Source organism: Bos javanicus, chromosome 5 (assembly GCF_032452875.1).
Source record: "Bos javanicus breed banteng chromosome 5, ARS-OSU_banteng_1.0, whole genome shotgun sequence".
In the NCBI taxonomy this organism is placed as follows: domain Eukaryota; kingdom Metazoa; phylum Chordata; class Mammalia; order Artiodactyla; family Bovidae; genus Bos; species Bos javanicus.
In genome coordinates this window covers 50,328,126-50,344,681 of record NC_083872.1, presented here as the reverse complement: position 1 = coordinate 50,344,681, position 16,556 = coordinate 50,328,126, and the positions used below count along the sequence as shown (strand labels likewise).

The following is a 16,556-nucleotide window of genomic DNA, read 5'->3' as shown; positions in this document are numbered from 1 at the left end:
GTAAATGTATGTATAATCCTTATACCAGTAAAAATTTGACTTTACATCTGAATATCTACATGTAATCTCCTTTTGTGAGGGAGGTTGTGCCTTCTTTTCCTTTTTTTTTTTTTTTTAAACTATTAATTTTGTAATGGGGTATAGCCAACTAACAATACTGTGATAATTTAGGTGAACAGCAAAGGGACTCAGCCATATGTATACATGTATTTACTCTCCCCTCAAACTTCCCTCCCATCTGGGCTGCCACATAACCGAGCAGAGTTCCATGTGCTATACAGTAGGTCCTTCTTGGTTATCCATTTTAAATATAGCAGCGTGTACTACATGTAATATCCTTTTTTAAAAATGCTATTTTACTAACAAGCACATGGAAAGATGCTCAGCATCATCGATCACTAGGAAAATGCAAATCAGTGCCACAATATGATACCACTTCACACCAACTAGGATGGCAAGAATATAAGACAATGGAAAATAACAAGTGTTGGTGAGGATATTAGGTAATTAGAACCTTATATGCTGCTGTTAGGAACATAACATGGTGCAGCCACTGTGGAAAATAGTCTGGTGTTTCCTCAATAAATTAAACCTAGAACTACCATATGACCCAGCCATCCCATGCCTAGGTATGTACCCAAAAGAACTGAAAACCAGGTGTTCAAACAAAAACTTGTACTCAACTCTTTGTTGTGGCATTATCCTTGGGAAATAATCTGATTATCCATTAACAGATGAATAGATAAATGAAGTGTATCCATAATAAGAAATGATTGGGTTATAAAAAGGAATTAAGCACTGATACATGCTACAACATGAACAAACTTTGAAAACACTATGCTAAGTGAAAGGAGCTGGACACAAAAGGTCACATATGATTCCACTTATATGATACGTCCTAAATAGGCAAATCCACAGATAGAGCCAGGAGCTGGAGGGTGGAGGAGAAAAGAAAAGTTGACTGTTAATGGGAATGGGTCTCCTTTCAGGTGATGAGTAGATAGAGGAGAGCTGGTTGTACAACACTATGAATGTATTAGATGCATGGGATCACACCCAAAATCAAGTTTTTGATGCAAATAAAAACAGGACCGGTTATTCTCTTTTATAGATAAAGATTGAAAGCAATTGGCAGCAAGACCCAGTGTGGACACAATTAAAACTGACAGCACCTACAGGTAATTATGAGAAGTCTCTTACAAACACCATAGTGTTAGAGATTCAGATGCACTTTTAAAAGTGCAAAATGCCAGATGTTGTAATTCTATGTCAAGTCCATTAACCCCATCTCTTCTGGATACTTGGTAGCTTTGGTTTCCTTTGTTTAGTTGCTCAGTGTTTGACAGAGTGCAACTTTCCCTTCTATGATAAATGGTTTAACTCTTACACACTTGACGCAGCAGGGGGCCTGTATTCATTCACTCTTTCATTTGCCCTATATTTAGACATCATCTCCTAACTGACATTTGTAAGTCATTTCATGCTTACAGCCTCTTAGAAAATATGTATACTCTTAACTAGAAGTGGCAGCATGGCAAACAGAAAATGTGCTGACAAGGGACTCCAAGGACATTGATTTTGAGACCTAGCCCCACCAATCTAGTTACTTTTCTGGAATAAGTAACTCAGTCTCTTTGAACCTTAGCTTTCTTATCTGTAAAATGGGAGTGCATATTGGACACTCAAGACAGATGAAGACAACGTGAAAAGGTAAAGAGTCCAAAAAGCTTGAGGTGAGGTAAAACTCATGATATTCTTCAGTGAGGCCAGCCCAGTTTCTTTTTTTTTTAATCATTATTTATTTCACTGTTTGAGTCTTAGAAGTGGCATGCTCAGTCTTCCTTGCAGCATGTGAGATCTCATTCCCTGACCAGGGATCGAACCCAGGTGCCCTGCTTTGGGAGCTCAGAGTCTTACCCACTGGACCACCAGGGAAATCCCCAGCCCAGGTTCTTAATGCTAGCTGTCCATTAGAACTACCTGAGGAAAATTTAAACTACCCACGTTTGTGATTCTGTTCATTAGTCTGGGGTGGGGCTCAGACATTGATATTCTAATGCCATGGTTCTCAGACTTTCAAAGTAAAAGTCATTCAGTCCTGTCTGACTCTTTGCAACCCCATGGACTGTACAGTCCATGGAATTCTCCAGACCAGAATACTGGTGTGGGTAGCCTATCCCTTCTCCAGGGGATTGTCCCAACCCAGGTATCAAACCCAGATGCCTGCATTGCAAGCAGATTCAACCCATATCAAACCCAGATGCCTGCATTGCAAGCAGATTTACCAGCTGAGCCACAAGGGAAGCCCAAGAATGCTGGAATGGGTAGCCTATTCCTTCTCCAGCAGATCTTCCCGACCCAGGAATTGAACTAGGGTCTCCTGCATTGGAGGCAGATTCTTTACCAACTGTGCTATCAGGGAGCCCTTAGCAAACATAAGAATCACCTAAAGAGTTTGGGAGAATACCCCCAGAGTTTCTGATTCCCTAGGTCTAGGTCTGGGCTGAAAATTCACATTTCTAACAGTTTCCCAGATGATGTGATTACTGGTGACCTACTCACTTGGAGAAATCATTCAAGTGTATTTAGAAAGGATTAGTAGAAAATGCCATAAGGGCATTTGAGGGTATATACATTTTTCTCTTACTAACTGAGGACAGTAATATGTCATCACTCTGAAATTCCTCTTTATTTTATTAAGCATGTGCAGAGGATTCTCATAAAATATATGTGTTAAGAAATTGACACTAGAGATTGTTCCCCTATGAGGGGAGCTGATAAATGTATTTCTCACTGAATACATTTGGTACTGAATAAATTTTGCATCATATGCAATTATTTACAAATGAATACATTAATTAATTTAAAGTAAATCCAATAAAATCTTGGCTCAACTTAATGAGTAACAAAAATAATAGAGGAATCATGCTCCCTGGCCCTTACTACAAAGCTTCAGTAAGCAAAATAGCGTGATACTGGCACAAAAACAAACATATAGATCAATGGAATAGAATAAAAGGCCCAGAGATAAACTCATGTGCTTATGGTAAATTAGTGTATGACAAAGGAGGCAAGAATATACAATGGAGGAGAGACAGTCTCTTCAATAAGTGGTGCTGGGAACAGAATGAAATTAGAACTTTCTCTAACACTACATACAAAAATAAATTCAAAATGGATTAAAACTCTAAATATGAGACCAGATACTATAAAATTCCTAGAGGAAAGCATGGGCAGAACACTCTTTGACAGAAATCTCAGCAATATTTTTTTTTGTATCCCTGTCCTAAAGCAAAGGAAACAAAATAAAAAGCAAATTAGAGCTTATTAAACTTAAAATCCTTTGCACAGAAAGGAAGTCATAAACAAAATGAAATTATAACCTATAGACTAGAAGGAAATATTTGTAAATGATGCTACCAACAAAGGCTTACTTTCTAAAATGTACAAATGGCTCATACAGCTTAATATTTTAAAAAATCAAAAAACGGGCAGAAGATCTAAATAGACATTTCTCCAAAGAAGACATATAGGTGGCCACAGACACAAGAAAAGATGCTCAAAATCACTGATCATGAGAGAAATGCAAATCAAAACTAGAGTGAGATATCACCTCATACTAGTCCGAGTGGCTGTCATTAAAGGTGGGATTAACATATTCACACTACTATATATAAAATAGATAAACAAGGACCTACTGTATAGCACAGAGAATTATAGTCAGTATCTTCTAGTAACCTATAATGGAAAATAACCTGAAAAAGGATATATATATCTCTGAATCACTTTGCTGTATACCTGAAACTAATCCAATATTGCAAATTAACTATATTTTAATTTTCTTAATGGTTATTAAAATCTAATAGAGAAACCCTCTGAATATATTATATATGACTATCATCTTCCCCATATTGGAGTTCCCCAATATTCCTTGCATTGCACTAAAATTCATTTAAGCAGTCATAAATAAGTTTGTTTGTTTGTTTGTTAAGGACAGAAGAAAGGAGGAATGATAGGAAGGAGGAGAGAGAGAAATGGAAAGGAAAGGAAAGAAACATGAGCAGGTATACTAAAGTTTGTGATTTGGGCTAAGTCAGCTTCATTTTTCAGAAGGAAAAAAATCACATCAGAAAACTAGATAAATATCAGGATTACAAGGTACAGAATAAATGCAATATAAGGAAAGGCATCAAGGGTAAATTATCAATTGATAACACTTTAAAATACCTTATTGAGAAGATTCCCACACCACAAAGACTTAGGAGAAAAGAGAGAAGGAAGATATATCTATCTGCCTGTGAGAGTTGGATTGGATGGTGGATAAGAAAATAGATAGGTAAAATATATTTATTTTTAATCTTTACATGTTGTATATATTGAGGAAGTTTAGGTGGTTGTTGTTTAATCATTAAGTCATTTTTGAAACCCTATGGACTGCCAGACTCCTGGGTCCATGGGCTATCCCGGGCAAGAATACTGGAGTGGGTTTCCATTTCCTTCTGTAGGGGATCTTCTCAACCCAGGGATAGAACAAGCGTCTCCTGCTTAGCAGGTGGATTCTTTACCACTGAGGCACCAGGGAAGCCCAAAGTAGAAACAGAGAAACATCTCAATTATAATATGTAATAGAAAGTGAGTAACTTTTCACTGTGCGAGTTTAGGCCTTTGGCCTGAAGAGGGCGATATGAAACTACAAATAGCATAATGGTTTCCTGATTTTGCTTCTGATATTTCTGAACTGAGGAGCCATAAAAGAGCCTGGGACTGGGGAAAGGAAGCCTGTTGGCATTTGGACAAATAAGTCTTTGGAGCTAGCAACTGTCTCCAAAACTGCAGCTTTGAAACTGTTGAGTAGAACACCCAGCCACTGGTGCTCAGGCATGATTTTCTGTCCCTTTCCTTTTTGTTGTTCCGTCACTCAGTCGTGTCTGACTCTGCGACCCCATGGACTGCAGCACGCAGGCTTCCCTTTACAACCTAAGAATTAATATTATATCCTTATTGTTAGAAGCTTCCTATTCTTTTTACATGAAATTATTCAGTTCAGTTCAGTCGCTCAGTCGTGTCCGACTCTTTGCGAATCCATGAATCGCAGCACGCCAGGCCTCCCTGTCCATCACCAGCTCCCAGAGTTCACCCAGGCTCACGTCCATAGAGTCAGTGATGCCATCCAGCCATCTCATTCTCTGTCGTCCCCTTCTCCTCCTGCCCCCAATCCCTCCCAGCATCAGTCTTTTCCAATGAGTCAACTCTTCGCATGAGGTGGCCAAAGTACTGGAGTTTCAGCTTTAGCATGAAATGATTAGAATGTAGAATGTGTTCACTGTTTAATGAAAAACAGGTTTGTGTTAGTGAAGACCTATTGCACAATCAGAAATCTAAAAAGTAGGAAGTTTTTCAAAAGGTTGTTCAAGTTTCTCAGAACTTTAGTAGTCTTTTGTTCTTTTTAACATGAAAAGACAAATATGATTACTTATATTTTATGAGATGTAATAGATTTATTAGTTTCTCATGTAAATTTCACTTGCTGCTGTTGCTGCTAAGTCACTTCAATTGTGTCCGACTCTGTGTGACCCCATAGACAGCAGCCCACCAGGCTCAAGTTTACTTAAATTGAAAACGGGCCTACTTAACTAACCACCATGGCCTAGAGAGGTCCAGTTATGTTTTCACATACGGCATGTCCTGTGTGCATGGGGACTGTCTCCTATATTGTTTCACATTCTCCAGACAATTCAAGGAAGAGCAAAGACAAACGACCGATAAACGTGTAAACATGTTCATCCTTGCCAGTAATCAGGGAAATGCAAATCGAAATCAAAAGGAGATACCATTTTAGATTCATTGTACAGGCAAAAATTTTGAAGCCAGATTTGAGTTTGTTGGAAAATGGGCACCTCCACATGCTGCTGGAAGAGTTTAAATTGGCACAACCACACTAGAGAGCAATTTGGTATGTGTAATAAAGTTAATGATGCATATACCCTGCAGTCCAGTAGTTCTGCTCCCCTTAAGTTGGAAACATGGCTGCACATTTAAACTCATTATCCCAGTGGGCTATCACCCCATCACCCCATAAGAAACTCTTGCATGTGTGCATCTGGAAACAAATTCAAAAATATTCTTAGCAACATTGTTTATAACCGCAAAAGAATTGTCCAACAGCATACATGTCCATTAGCTGGACTTCAGTTCAGTTCAGTCACTCAGTCATGTCCGACTCTTTGCAACCCCATGAACTGCAGCATGCCAGGCCTCCCTGTCCATCACCAACTCCTGGAGTCCACCCAAACCCATGTCCATCAAGTTGTTGATGCCATCTAACCATCTTATCCTCTATTGTCCACTTCTCCTCCTGCCCTCAATCTTTCCCAGCATCAGGGTCTTTTCAAATGAGTAAGCTCTTTGCATCAGGTGGCCAAAGTACTGGAGTTTCAGCTTTAGCATCAGTCCTTCCAATGAACACCCAGGACTGATCTCCTTTAGGATGGACTGGTTGGAGCTCCTTGCAGTCCAAGGGACTCTCAAGAGTCTTCTCCAACACCACACTTCAAAAGCATCAATTCTTCAGCACTCAGCTTTCTTTATAGTCCAACTCTCACATCCATACATGACCCCTGGAAAAACCATAGCCTTGACTAGATGGACGTTTGTTGGCAAAGTAATATCTCTGCTTTTCAATATGCTATCTAGGTTGATCGTAACTTTCCTTCCAAGGAGTAAATGTCTTTTAATTTCATGGTCGCAATCACTATCTGCAGTGATTTTGGAGCCCAGAAAAAGAAAGTCAGCCGCTGTTTCCACTGTTTCCCCATTTATTTGCCATGAAGTGATGGGACCAGATGCCATGATCTTCGTTTTCTGAATGTTGAGCTTTAAGCCAACTTTCTCACTCTCCACTTTCACTTTCATCAAGAGGCTCTTTAGTTCTTCTTCACTTTCTGCCATAAGGATGGTGTCATCTGCATATCTAAGGTTATTGATATTTCTCCCGGCAATCTTGATTCCAGCTTGTGCTTCTTCCAGCCCAGCGTTTCTCATGATGTAGTCTGCATATAAGTTAAATAACCAGGGTGACAATATACAGCCTTGACGTATTCCTTTTCCTATCTGGAACCGGTCTGTTGTTCTATGTCCAGTTCTAACTGTTGCTTTCTGACCTGCATACAAGTTTCTCAAGAGGCAGGTCAGGTGGTCTGGTATTCCCATCTCTTTCAGAATTTTCCACAGTTTATTGTGATCCACACAGTCAAAGGCTTTGGCATAGTCAATAAAGCAGAAATAGATGTTTCTCTGGAACTCTCTTGTTTTTTCGATGATCCAGCGGATGTTGGCAATTTCATCTCTGGAGAACAGAGAAATAAATTATGGTTTATTTCTCAGAAAACTAATGAAACTGCACAAACTGCTGGGACCTGCAACAACATGACTGCATTTCACAGACATAATTTTGATAAGCAGTCGGCAGCACAGAGCACATGCAATGGAAATCTACATCACAACCCAGAGTCTAGTCATAGCTGCTCTCCCAGGCAAAGGGCTGTGCCCTAGATCTGGCCTGGCTTGGAATGTTGAGTTTGTGCCCTGTGTTTAATTGGGACATCCCTCTTCTGCTCTCAGAAGTTGGCACTCTTGGTCTCACATCTTTGGAGTTAGATTGAGACTTAAACCAGTCACTTCCTTGGTCCTCAGGCCATTGGGTTTGGACTAGAACCATACCATGATGTTTGTGCGTCTCCACCTTGCAGACAGAAGAAAAGTGTTTTGAGGGGAAGGAGGAGATGTTCAGACGTCTTTTTTGCTTTCTTCAGAGAAGACTTCATGGGCTAAATCGTGACAGCTAATCACCATTCCCCTGGGAGCACTGAGGGGAGGGGTATTTCTCCCTATTTTATGATAAAAAGAAAGTAAACACAATCTGTCCAATAAAAGGGGGGTGGGGACCAACTGTTACCTGGGAATTAGGAGACTGTTGCATAGTCTGTTCCAGTGCCACAAATATAGAGGTAACAGCTTAGTGGTTAAGTATTAGACTCTGGACCCAGTCTTCTCTGGTTCTGATTCCAGCTTTGCTACTTGCTAGCTATACATCGTCCTTGGGAAAGACCTGTCACTTTCTGTGTCTTAATGTTGTCATCTATAAAATGGGGCTGATACTGATAGCACCAAACCCATAGGGCTGTGATGAGGATTAAATGAGATATGCAGGTAAAGTGGTTGGAGCTGCACATCTAAATGAGTGTTCTTTGTTGTTAGTATTGTTGATGTTGTTCTGGGAAGGAAAATAAATACCTTTGTGGAATCTTAGGTAATAATAACAGTATTTGCAGTCTTCTTATTCCAAATTGGATGCTAGACCTCATCAAAGAGATGGAATAACGTAGGAATTTCCAGCACTGGGGAAAGGCCAATAAGGGAGACATTTTGGCCAAAGAGCTTATTGGGGGGCCCTGAGTCACCTCATGTGGGCAGTTTCTTGCTCTGCCTCTTTACCCTACTGTGACCTCTGGCACTAACCCACAGCTTATGACTGTGCCCAAACTGGATTAACAAATGGATCTGGGGACCTCCTTTCCACCCAGATCACCTGCCCTGGGTTTCCAGTAAGCCAGTGAACCCGGTTTGAATTTGAAGAGTTCATTCCCAGGTGTACAGCTGGAGAGTCTGATGTTCCACCACGTACCTCACAGTAGATGCTCCTGCCATTCTGAACACACTGAAATCTCTGTCTCTGATGAAATCATGTTCTCCTAAGCTGCACTCCTAGACTACAGAGCTCTAGAGTTTATGATGCCGTTTCAAATACATTTTCTCTCTGATTCCAGCTCTTAAATTACACATTCATTCCACTGTTTCATAAGCAAGAAAACAAAAGATCAAAGAGGCCAAAGCAACAGAACTGGAACTGAAGCCCAGCTTTCCTCTAAACCCAAGGCTCTTTCCATTCCGTCTCAGTCACCTCACTCTTAACAGATCTTACTCTCAGAGACTCCACTTGAGGGTGCCTCAACTAACCACAGTCCTCTTACCTGCATTCTTAGTGTTATAGCACTTTTATTTTCATTCATTATGCTTCTTTTGATAATTTAACCTCATCGAAATTAAAGAAACATGATCCTCAAATACAAAGAATTTCCACTGAAGAGCAATACAATATCCAAATTATGCAGTCTGTCATATGACATCATCATTCATTCATGATTTTCAACTAGACAGTTATTGAGCATCTGCTATACGCCAGGAACAGTAGTCAAGCATGCTCCATCACCAGACAGATCAGAAGAGGATCAGAGAAATAGAAAAATAAGAACATAGAGTGGTAAGTGCTCTGCCGAAAGGAAGCATCAAGTGCTGGGCCAGGGTGGGGGTGGGAGGGCATGAGAAAGGGATTTAATGTGGCCTGGGGGAGGGTGTTCAGGGAATGTGTTTCCAGGATGATGGTCTAGGTAAGTTATAAATGCTGAGACATTAGGCAGGCAGAGGATGGGAGTGGGCAGTCACAGTGTGCTCATGTGTGTATAAGTGTGTGCATTCTACAGGGACTCACCCAGAACCCCTGAATTGGTATGAAGATTATTTTAGGCTGAAAACATTTGATATTCAAAAGAGACAGAAAAAAGCCTTCTTGGAGCTTCACTTATCTGACTAAAAGCAGCAACTTCTGGGAAACGAGGCTACCATAAATCCCCTCTCCAGGAGGTTTCATGGCCATGAAGAAGCTGGAAAGACCACTCTCACCTGCCTAATCAAACATTATTACAGACTTTCTCATCTCTTGTTTGTGGCTCTAAAAACCCATTTGTCTTTCCTAAAGACATTTCTTTGTCCTTTCTAGAGAAGCCTGTTCTTCCCCCTTTTTTAATAGTTAGGTATATAAGCCTTTAACCATTTAGCAAGCTAGCTATTTTTTTTGTTAGCATTGGTATGCATACAAATACCTTTTTTTCTACTAATCTGTCTCTTGTCAATTTAATTCACAGGCCCCAAAAACCTGAACCAAAGAGGGTAGAGAAAAGTCTTCCTCGCCAACAGTTCCAAGTAGAGGAAAAGCCCTTGCAAAAGTGTGAGGGTGTGAGGGAGCGGCACGATGCCTCCAAAGCGTCGTCCATCTCAATGAGAGATGGAGTGCGGCTGAAGCAAGGGAGAGTGTGGGTGTGGCAAGAAATGAAGCCGTGTTGCTGTGACGGTCAATCATGAAGGCGCCGAGGACTGTCACAAATGCACCTTAATCAAATAATAGGTAAGGATCACCATTAGTACTTGAGGATTCTGAAAGGATGTCAGATATGGCCAAAGTCTATCTGCTATTCTGCGTCAGACTGTATTTATAGACAGGGCCCTATCTATAACTTTTATTATGACTAACCCCATCAATAAAAAAGATCTGATATGGCTGGAGCGAGTTTAAAAATAAAATTTAAAAAAAAAAGACTCAAAAAAAAAAAAAAAGATCTGTGCATTCATCCTCAGTATCTGTTTATTTTTTAATAAAGTACATACGTAAACTATAGTTTCATATGTCTTACTCCTGTAAGACTGTTTACAAAATATAGCATATACAAAAAAGGAAGTTAAAAAAGAATATGGATATTATAATGTCTTTCCAAACCCCATAATCTTACACCTCTTGGGGCAAAAGTTCCTTTCTATTGGGAATGCCTACCTTCAGCAAATGAAATGAGATACAGATCTAACTCCGAGTTCTTCCAAGGAAAATTCAGAAGATGAGGCAGGAAAAATTGTCCAGAAAAAAAGCCCCCAGGAGATAATAGTGACACCAGTCTCTATTAGACTTTTAAGAGAGTGGTTCTCTTAGAAACTGAATTGTTTCTTAGGAAACTTTTGACCATGTCAGAAGTTGACTTGTCTCCATATTCAGAGAGGAGTGATGTTAGCATTCAGTGAACAGGTCCAAGGCTGGATGTCCTGCAACACCCAGGTCAGTCTCCTATTAATCAAGAATTGTCCCACCAGCCATTCATATATGTGAAATATTCATTTAAATTATATGAAGCTTTAGTCTTACTCCAATTAACTTGTTAAACGCACAGTAGTTTTGATACATATTAGCATGCTGGTTTTATTCTAACATTCATGCATACCTTTGACTTGCACTCATTGACCTGTACATTTATTTTTTTCTTTTTTCCCACAGCTTTAATGAGGTACAATTGACATATAAAATTTGTGCATCCTGTATGGAATATCTTCTGGTCTTATTACTTCGCTCTTATCTAAATTTATCTGACTACTTCAAGCCTTCTACTGAGTTGGGTCTGAGTGTTTACATACTGAAATTTACATCACTTCATTACTTACTTTGGTTTTTTTGGTCTTCATTTTGCAGGTAGGATATTATATTGATTGCATAAAGAAAAATATGAGTACAGGTAAATGTTACTTTCTATACATTTTCTTTTAGGATAGCAAGTTGGGTGTTACAAAATCATTTATTATAAAAAAGTGGTAGTTAGGGTAGTGACTATTCTTCATACTACTGTATTAGTGAATGCAGGTCATTATACACTTGTCAAAACCCATAGAATATATGGCACCAAGAGTGAACCCTGATGTAAACTATGGATTTCAGCGAATAATAATATATCAATTTTGACTCATCAGTGGTAACAAAGGTACCTCAAGAAAGCAAAATATTAACAAGGAAAATGTTAATAAAGGGGAAGTGTCAGGAGCGAGGGAGTGTACCTGTGCTCTCTCTTCCCTGTGGCCCTAACACTGCTCAAAAAACAAAGAAATTTTTTAAAATTTAAGGCAACACTGGTTCTGATTGGCTTAAGAACCGCTGCTTTAAAGAAAGACCTACTACATAAAAATTCGATGTATATTAAAAAAAAAAACACAGATGATAATTGCTTTCCAAACCTTCCACTTCCCTGGTATACTCACCAGGAACATTTCTGTGTCTAAAATGAGGAGTAACTGTGCAGACTTGTCTCTCTGTAGAAGAGGTGACAAAATTAGGCAGTTTTAAAATGTCTGCTGCCAAAGTATAACGGCAAGAAAAGGAGGGGTATGTCATTCATTTCCTAAATTATAAGCATTCGAGATGCATGTATTTCTTGGAATAATTAAACTTTTTGTGAGTGTTTGCACTGCATACTAATCCATCTCTGGATTCTGACAGCTGAATTGAAACTGCCATTTCTCGCCTAACTTTCTTTGGCTGTTTTCCTCTGAGTAATCATATCTTTTTTTTTTATTTATAAGTAATGGGTTTTAATACTTTCATCAGGATGGGTTCATTGACTATTCATATTCTGCTTATATTGTGCGGCAGCCACATGGGAAGTCGTAGTAGGATTTCAAAGCAGAAAATAGTAACTCTGATGAGAAGACTGTTATGTGTGGGTGTTTGGAAGTTATGAATATGAGATTAAACAAGCAAATTCTATTTTAATGATTTGTGCAAAATGGAAATGTGATTTTGGGCAGATGGTTAAAAATATTCTAAAGCACTTTTATTCAAAGAAAATTACAGATATTTAAAAACCCCAATTTATTTTAGCTTTAGTTTTCTTGAAAATTGGAGAAGAATTTTTTGGTGGGGAAGGGAGTTGAATTACACAAATGAACATTTGAGAAGAATCATTCATTTTATTGTTCTCTTTTGCTGCTTCTCTCCCTGTGACTAATGTCTGTACCTCTTCCTTTCTCATCCTTCCTCTCCTACCCTCTGTCCTTAGTATCTCCTGCACCGACCCCTTCAGGGTGTCATCTATACTCATCTTTATTGTAACACTCTGCCCTCATCCCTGCCAGGGAAAGTGCATCAGAATGAAACTGGCAAGATCTTTTGACAGCTTGTCTTTACTCCTCTGTTGCCAGGAAAGGGAAAATGGCTATTTATATGGTCCATTTCCACAAGCTGCTGTTAAATTATGGGCCAAGTTCTTTTACTACAGTGATTAATATTTCTTGATTGACTACCTGGCAGACTGCATGGGGCCAATCCAACCTAGGAGCAACTGGGATTTCCCTAGATCTGGGCAGGGTTCAATAGAGCCTTCACTTGGATATTCGGAAGTGGGTTTTTATTATCGAATTTTGTTTACACTAATTCATCCTGATGGTATTGGGTTGAATCATATGGCATTGCTATCTATTATATCAAAAATGGTCAAATATCAGCATTGTCATATGATTCAACTTCATAGACAATAATTATGTGTTGATTAGGACTGAATAGACTATCAAATCATTCTATAAAAGATGTAAGGTAGTGTACTGGAAATACAGACACACCATAAACCAATAAACTACAAAACAAAACCATTAAGAATAAAGAAATTCTCAACTAACACAGGAAGTTTAGACAAGGAAGTAAATAAGAGATGAACACCCTATAAGGTCCTCCGCAATTGCAACAGTTTTGCTATACACTTGGAAGTTAACTTTCTGCACCAAAACCATAACAGCAATGCAAGAACAGCCAACATTATGTGCCTGGCTTGGTGTGTGTTTTATATACATTTTGCATTTAAGCCCTACCACAAAGTTATTAGGGAAATTATTATCCTCCTTTTATAAATGAAAAAAGTTAAATTTTATTATCTTAAAGGTGAAAACAGTCCAGTTTCTTAGATATACATTAAATTGAAAAAAAAACCTTAACCATATCATCAGTCTCACTTGAGTAAATGTGGCAAATCTTTTATAGGGATACACTTTTAATAGCCCTTGGGCCAAGATTCTCAAGCAGTAAGAATCACTGGGAGACTTTCCCCTAACCCAAAATTTGGACCCTATTTGTCTTTGGTCCTCCAACGGTGGTCTTCAAGGCAGCATTACTGACATGCTTAGGAGCTTATTAGAAGTGCAGGATCTCAGGCCTCACTCCAGTACAACCTTATTTTAACAAGGTTAAATATGCACAGGTGATTTGTATGCACACTGAAGTCAAGAAGTGTGGCTTTAAGTACAGAAGAGCTCCCATGTGCATGAATTCTAAACAGACCCCCAAGGTGATTCTGATATAGGTGGTCAATGGTAAGATCATACTTTATAAAACCCTGCCCCAGGACATGATAATCTTCGGAATGTAATCTTCGGAAAGCTCTGCTGCAAGAATTTGAGATGCCAAGAGGGGTGTCCACAGAGTCAAGACAATATAAGATATGGATGCACAACAATTGGTGTTCTGATACTCTGCTGCTAAGTCGCCTCAGTCGTGTCTGACTCTGTGTGACCCCATAGACGGCAGTCCACCAGGCTCCCCTATCCCTGGGATTCTCCAGGCAAGAACACTGGAGTGGGTTGCCATTTCCTTCTCCAATGCATGAGAGTGAAAAGTGAAAGTGAAGTCGCTCAGTCATGTCCGACCCTCAGCGACCCCATGGACTGCAGCCTTCCAGGCTCCTCTGTCCATGGGATTTTCCAGGGAAGAGTACTGGAGTAGGGTGTCATTGCCTTCTCCGTCTGATACTCTAGCTGGATCCAATAATATAACCTAGAATACTGGCAGGGCTTCATCAGCTTTTTCATCCCAGCGGGCAGAATAGACTGTATCCCTGATGTGAAGAGTAGTAGCAGACTGGTCTACCTTGGACGTGAAATTCTTATACACTAAAACTATAAAAAAAATTCTGTGAATTTGGTATTGACTCCTTAATGTGTTTATATTTAACTTTTAAATGACTGAAATTATCTGCTACTAGGACAAAGTGATGCTGCAATAAAGTGCATGGTGTATTTTGTGGCTTCGAGGAACCAGGTATATTCTCCTACCTATTTCCAGGGTTACTGATCAAATAATGAATTTACTTCTGGAAATTTGGAGTGGTCCTAAAATGAAAATATTAGATAACAGAGTGGCTTAATTTGTAGTATGGATCCCACTTTCAGGCACCCCAGATTTCTCACTGCTTGCCCCTAAAGAATGAGAATGTGAGCGGGGAGGGGCAGGTTTTAGGGGCAAAGAGCAGCCATCTCTGTTGCAAAACTAAGAAAACAGGTACCACAAGGGGGAGCAAAGTCACAGAATTAGAGTCACAGTTGACTGTCTCCCAATTTGACTGACCCTAGCTTTCTGGATTTTGTGTCATAGGCATTCTCAGGATAAGGTTTGCGAGGCAAAATATGGGAAAGTTGAGGAGAACTTGACGAGATTAAGAAGTGACTTGTGAATCACTCTGAATGGCTGGATCAGAAGAGATCCGCCAAGGGAAAACCATCAGTCAGTCAGACGCAGGTCACTACACGTGAACCTCCTTCACAAGTGTTTAGTAGCGTTAGTTGCTCAGTCGTTTCTGACTCTTTGCGATCCCATGGACTGTAGCCCGCCAGGCTCCTCTGTCCATGGGATTCTCCAGGCAAGAATACTGGAATGAATTGCCATTCCCTTCTCCAGAGGATCTTCCAGACCCAGGGATCAAACCCGGGACTCCTGCGTTGCAGGCAGATTCTTTACCGTTTGAGCTACAGGGAAGACCCCATCACAAGTGTATAGGAACTGTAAGTTCATAGGCAGAAGAGTGACAAACCAGGAAAACTCACTTTAGAGGAAAGCAGATATGGGCTGGAATGCTGGCCTTTGCAGTTATTGGACTTTCCAGGTTCTCTCTGTAAAACAACGACAATAGTAATCACCTTGTAAGCTTCTTATAAGAATGTATGCAAAATGATTTGTTTTGTATTTGTGACCCTACCTTCTACAGCAATAAAATGGTGGCTTACTAATATTAAGACATGGACATTTAAAAAAAAAGTTTATTGACAGTTTATTGGGCACCATGATAAACTCAAAAATGATTAAGATACTGTCTCCAATGTTTAAATTGCTTTCTGTCAGATTACAGCTGAGATAACAAAGATAACTAATACTCACTGGGTAGGTACAAAGGTCTGGAGTTCTTAGAAGTACTTTTTAAGGATTGTCTCAGTAAGTGCTTATAACAGTCCCAGGAATGAGGCATTTACCCATTTTTCAGATGAGGAGACTGAGGCCCCAGGAGATGCAGTAGTTTTTATCAGTTCCCTTGGGAAGCAGCAGAGCTAGTATTCACCTCTGGGTACCCTGTCTTTGGGGCTTATAACCACCTAAAGGTTACAAGGTCTAGACTCAGCCAACAGTTCATTTCCAGTGGCTGCACTCTCTGCTGCTGTGTTATGTTTCCCAGGTGCAAATATGAAATAAATCTCAGTGGCTCCATGGGTGAATGATATGAATATATTTGGATTTGACTACAGTTACTGCCAAAGTAACTGAGAAATCTGTATGCAGGTTAAGAAGCAACAGTTAGAACTGGACATGGAACAACGGACTGGTTCCAAATCAGGAAAGGAGTACATCAAGGCTGTAAATTGTCACCCTGCTTATTTAACTTACATACAGAGTACATCATGCGAAATGCCAGGCTGGATGAAGCACAAGCTGTGATCAAGATTGCTGGGAGAAATATCAATAACCTCAGATATGCAGATGACACCACACTTATGGCAGAAAGTGAAGAACTAAAGAGCCTCTTGATGAAAGAGGTGAGTGAAAAAGTTGGCTTAAAGCTCAACATTCAGAAAACGAAGATCATGGCATCTGTCCC

General features: G+C 39.7%; 1 long non-coding RNA gene across 2 annotated transcripts; it reads left to right on the top strand.

Annotated features, from left to right (window-relative positions):
* The first annotated feature begins 911 nt into the window (after window positions 1-911).
* LOC133247607 (uncharacterized) lies at window positions 912-11,818 on the top strand. 2 transcript variants are annotated; one of them, XR_009736444.1, is made up of 3 exons: window positions 912-1,178; window positions 9,213-9,319; window positions 9,981-11,818. It is a non-coding gene; the product is annotated as an uncharacterized LOC133247607 (long non-coding RNA). The 2 variants fall into 2 exon arrangements; XR_009736443.1 differs by having other exon boundaries at window positions 8,826-9,319.
* Window positions 11,819-16,556: the final 4,738 nt, after the last annotated feature.